Below are 5,163 nucleotides of genomic sequence, written 5' to 3' on the forward strand. Positions count from 1 at the left end.
GCTGGGTCGACTGTGAGGGGCAGGGCGTGGGAGAAGGAAAGGGAAGTTAAAGGTGAAATAGCGCCTAGTCTCGGCTATCGGCCTCCCAAGCGCGTATCTCTGGCCGTTCTAGGGAGACCTTCACCACGCCCCAAGAGCGCGTCCCCAAAACCTGTCACCATAGCTCCCTAACTCTGCTGGTCCGCGGTGGCTGCCAGGCTCCTAGGGACTTGGGGGAAGGCAAAGGAGTTGGGGGGAAAGGCCAGACGGTGCGCACCCAGGCGCTCAGCCCCAGCGCTTTTGAGAGCAGAGGGGGCGCTCCCTGCGCTCGCGGAGGGGAAGCTGTGAACGCCGAGGCCATTGTAAGGCTGGGTGGTACGGAGCGCGGGAAGGGGGCTGGGATTTGAATGAGAGGCGGTGATTGGTCAACCCCTGGACTGACGTCACTTCCCCGCGGGGCGATTAGCCTGAGAGAGGAGGGCTGGCAGTCCAGAGCACTGGGGGCGGCCGGGGCGCCCGGGGCTGCCGACGCGCGCCGCGCGGGTGCCCTCGGTGCGCCACGGGGCGCCGTCGGAGCCGGCAGCCGGCGCCGGTGCCCGGACGGACAGCGCGGGGAGCCGGGCGGGAACGCTCTAGGAGGGCGAAGGAGGGAGGGGTGGAGGAGACTGGGCGGGGGCTGCCGGCCTCGGCTGTTGGGAGTCAGTGTGTCTGTGTGTCTGTCGGTCCCCTTCGGCTCTCCGCGTGCGCCCGCGGCTCCGAGAGCCGCGCCCGCTCCGGTTTCCGCGCCCGGTGGGCAGCGGCACGTGGGGCCAGCGGCGCGGCAGCGGCGGTGGCGAAGGGAGGCCCGTTTCTCTCTTTGGTTATCTAGCTGTATGAGTGCCACAGAGCCGTCATAAAGCTAGATAACCGAAAGTAGAAATGACTCTCACAACTTCTGCGTGCGAGCGCCCGTCCCGCCGGCCGCCCCGGCCCCCACCAGCCCGAGGAACCCGAAGAAGCCCAGTGTCGGCCCAGCGGACTCCAGCCCGGCGGAGCGGCCGCGCCAGGACCAGGTACCTGACCTCGGCTGTCCCCCGAGACACTCTCCGAACCCTGGAGGAACTCGCCCGCTTTCCCCACTCCTCCTCCTCTTTCCCCGCCCCCACCCATCCCCCAGCGCCGAAGTTGGAACCCCAAAGTGGAGCGGGCTGGGGGAAGGGAGTTGGGGTTGCAGAGGGGTCGCTGGCGGGTAAGGCGCCAGCCTTCGCCTTCACCCCATAAATCAGGCTGGAACAATCCTCTCCCGGAGCTGCGGACGGGGATTTTGGGATGCAAATGTGGACGGAGAGAGACAGTGGCCGGTAGGGGGTGGGAGTGGGGGGAAGTGAAAGGGTGGGCAGGGGGGCTGCCCTGCCGCTAACAATGCGCCCTTTATCGAATTATTCGACGAGTCAGTCCCTGAGCGTCATTAGCATACGGCTTGGGGGTTGCCGGAGCCTCGCCCCTCGGTGAGGTCAAGTTCTTGATAATTTGATCACTTTTCACGGGCTCTGGCAGCTGCCTTTGTGTGCAGTTGGGGGGTCTGTGTGCAGCGTGAAGCGGAGCAGAACCGGCGAGGAGTGCGCTCAATGGCTAGGGGCTGGGGCGGGGGGCCTCCCTCCCCGACGGGCCGTCTCTGCCCTGCATACAAACCGAGCGCTGGCCAGCCAGCGGGCGGGAAGGACGGAGCTCAACCCCGCCAACCTCTGCACTAGCCCTGGCTCGGCCATTCCTGCCCGCGCCTCCCCGACTTCCCGGAGTGGTTAGGGTGCAGGCAGGCTCCCGGCTCCTTCCCACTAGTCTCCCGCACCCCCCCCCACCCCTTTGCAACATAAGATGTATTACAATGTCTAGCAAATAAAAAAGCAATTGGGGGAAATCTGCATTCCGTTCCCATGGCAACCCAATGCAGCACACCCGGCCACTCAGGCTCCCAGCCCCTCTTAGCTGGGTGTGGGGGTGTGGGGACGCACCCCTGCTCACTGCATGGGTATCAGGCTCCCACACAGCACACAGCGCTGGGGTCCTTCCTGCGGTCCTCATCTGCCTCCAGGTCACTTTCCTCCCTGGCAACTGACTTGTCCTGGAAGCCCTGGAACCTCCCGAGCTCCCAGGGATGAGTGGCTGTAGACCCAGCCCTGCACCATGCCATGCTTCAGAGAAGAAAGCAGCCAATGTGGGTTCAGATCTCCTGATGGTTTGGGGGGGTTTCTAGGAATGTACGTGTGAGTGGTATGACAGGCAGGCTGGAATGAACTTGAGCCACTGTTTAGACATGGCCCTCCATCCTATTACCCTTTTATACAGGAGGAAACAAATCAGGAGGCCTAGAGTGATTCCTGCAGGTCAGAATTGCAGAGCTGGGCCCAGGTCTTGTTCCCACCTCTGCCCACTTCACTCCCCAGACCATCTCCCTCAGGTGTTTATATGGCTTATCATTCCCATCATCTTACCCAGAACCTGCCCAGTCCTCTTTTAATTACAGAAATCTTTTTCCATTTTTTTATCCCTGTAAGCCTTTTTGTTTTGTCTTTGCTTAACAAAAAAAAAATTTTTTTAATGGGTTATATGTGTAAAAGGCAAAAATTCAAACAGTACAGAAAGGAAGTCTGTCGGCCTTCTGGAGAGGAACTGTGAGGCTAAGATTAATGGTGGATGGAGACTTTCCACTACATCACCTTTTGAATTATGAACCACTTGAATGTGTTAGTTATTGAAAAAACAAAAGATTAGGCAGGGAAGTTCAAGTTGTCCTCCCTCTGGCCCCCTTCTCCTCCCTAGAGATAATCACCAGGTAGAAGGTTTTCACGGATCCTGTGTGATACCCGCCTCCCATTTTTAAAGGCCAGTCTCCCCTTTTTTCCTGGGAAGAGGCAGGGAGGGGATGGCTATCTTGTTTCAGGATCCTGGAGGCCACAGGCAGCATCACTGGGGTCGGCCCTCCCCTCTCAGCACACCTGGGAGTCTGTGCAATGATTGTGACCCCATTTCGGAAGAAACCAGAACAGCCCTTCCTGCCTCCATTCCCAGCCAGCTGGCCCTGGGTCCCGGGCTTCCATCTTCCCTTCCCACCACCCCTATCCTTTGCTATTTTGCAAGAACTAGTCTTTCTAGTAGCCTGATGGCTTTGCACCTTCACAGCTGTATCTACACAATTCAAATGAGTTTTTTGTTTGTTTGTTTTTAAACACTAGGGTCTCAAACCCTCTGGTCAGTCCTGAAATCTAGGTCAGGGGAGGAGGAGTCTGAGCAGGAGAGAATACGGTTTTCTTTCCGCTTATTACGAAAATTCGTTGATGCAAACCCCTGGGTCAGGGAAAGGATCATGGCAGGGCTTTGGCAGACAGAGAGCACCTGCATCCTAATCTCTTGGACCCCACCCTACACCCACTAAGAAGTGCCCTTCCTAAAGAGGCCAACCTGCCGGATTTGGGCTTCAGGGTATGAATGCCCGGCCCTAACAGAGCCATGCTGACATCCCCTCTGGACACTGAAAGCCTGAGGCACAGAGTCAAAATCGATGCCTCACCCCATCAAACCTTATCTGGCTTGCCCGAGCCTGGAGGAGCCGGCTGGGCCTTGGCCCTTCTTGGCTCTTCTCTCCATGCCCCAGGGAGGCCTTCCCCCAAGCCGCCTCTGGCCACTAGGCTCCCCATGTTTGGGCTTCATTTTTGCCCCACGTGTCTGCTACCCACTCAAAAAGGCTTTAGGGAGCCTGAGAACGCAATTAAAGATGGAGCTTGGAAGCTGGGAGTGGTTGGTGTCTCAAAGATGCTCTTTACCTCTTTGATTTGACATCTATAACAGCGAGCTCGGTAAGACCCGGTTTCTCGCCAAAGGTCGCACGGCAAGCCACTAGTAGGGCAAGGATCAGGGTAGCCGCCGTGGTGAGACGTAAAGGGTTTCCTGCTCAGTAGTCCACGAACTCCCAACCAAGAGTGCCTGCTGGGGCCTCTGCCCAGCGAATGAAAAGCTGGCATCGCTGGGCGCCGCCGAAAATCAGGCTGCGGCACGGCTAGAGGCCTGATCTAGGGTGGTCAGGGAGCTCTCCACGGTCGCGGGCTGACCTCCCGGGAAATGGGACCTGAGCGCGGAGGGAGCGAGGCCAGAAGGCCTCTCAGGGCCCAGCCGCGACGCTGAAAAGCATGAAGGGTCGGAATTAGGCGCTCATTTAGCGAGCGTTACTAATCCGAAGTTACAGCGCTAATTCCCTGATCCGGCCGCTCCCACACGCAGCGCTGGGATTAGAGGCGCGGCCGCCGCCCCGCCCCGCCCTCACACCCCCAAACGCGCGGGCCCCGCGCCCTCGGGTCTGCGGGCTCAGGGCTAATCCGCCGCGCTCGCCCAGCCCGAACGTGCCGTGCGCAGGGCGGATCCGGCCAGCTGGGGTGTGCAGTCCTGTACGCCTAGGTCGGGGAAAGGCAGGGAGTGGTCTGCTTCGAGCCCCGGGGCAGCCCCAGCGGAATTTATGCGTCCTCCAGGTCCCAGGCGACGCGGCGCGGTCAAGAAAACCGCCCAGATTTCTCCAACCCGGTTATGCGCACCCAGCGCAGCGGCCCCTTAGAGGCCGCGGCGCCATTTTAATAGCCTTCAGTTCCCCCTTGGCATTTGTCTTTCTCGTGTGTGTGTGTGTGTGTGTGTGTGTGTGTGTGTGTGTGTGTCGGGGTGTCTCGGTCCCCCATCCCGCCTAGACTTTAGCCCCCCTCCATCAGCCTGGATGGAGTGACCAATCAGCTCTGGCCTAGGGTGGGATGCGCGTCACCATGGCGACAGTCAGGGCGCCCTGGCAGTGCCGCCCATCACAGAGGGTGAGTCTTCAATCCGCCTGGACAGGAAGGTGGTGACAGGTGGGGGTTGGAGGAAGGCTGTGGCACCTCATCCTTACTCCTATCCCAGTTCAGCTTGGGTCAGGCAGGGGGAGAATGGATGATGTGGGCAGTGCCTTGGTAGAGACCTGAGCTTGTGCTGGGAATTGCTCTTTCAGGAGTTTTCCCATTCTTCCAGGTGGTGTTCCCTTCTGTCTCTCATCTTGGTCAACCTCTTACCCTCTTCTGTGTCTCTCTTCCTCAGAGAGTGGTGTTCTGGGGCTCTCAGAGATCCCCCCCTCCAAATTGCCTTGCTCTTAGGTGCTGTGATTTGGGGCAAGTCACATCCTCTTAGATTTAA

At 59.3% G+C, this 5,163-nt stretch overlaps 1 non-coding gene across 1 annotated transcript; it reads left to right on the plus strand.

Moving 5' to 3' along the window:
• Window positions 831–907, plus strand: MIR9 (microRNA 9). Its single transcript, NR_129802.1, has one exon. It is a non-coding gene; the product is annotated as a microRNA 9 (primary transcript).

Source organism: Capra hircus, chromosome 21, assembly GCF_001704415.2.
Source record: "Capra hircus breed San Clemente chromosome 21, ASM170441v1, whole genome shotgun sequence".
NCBI classification, from domain to species: Eukaryota; Metazoa; Chordata; class Mammalia; order Artiodactyla; family Bovidae; genus Capra; species Capra hircus.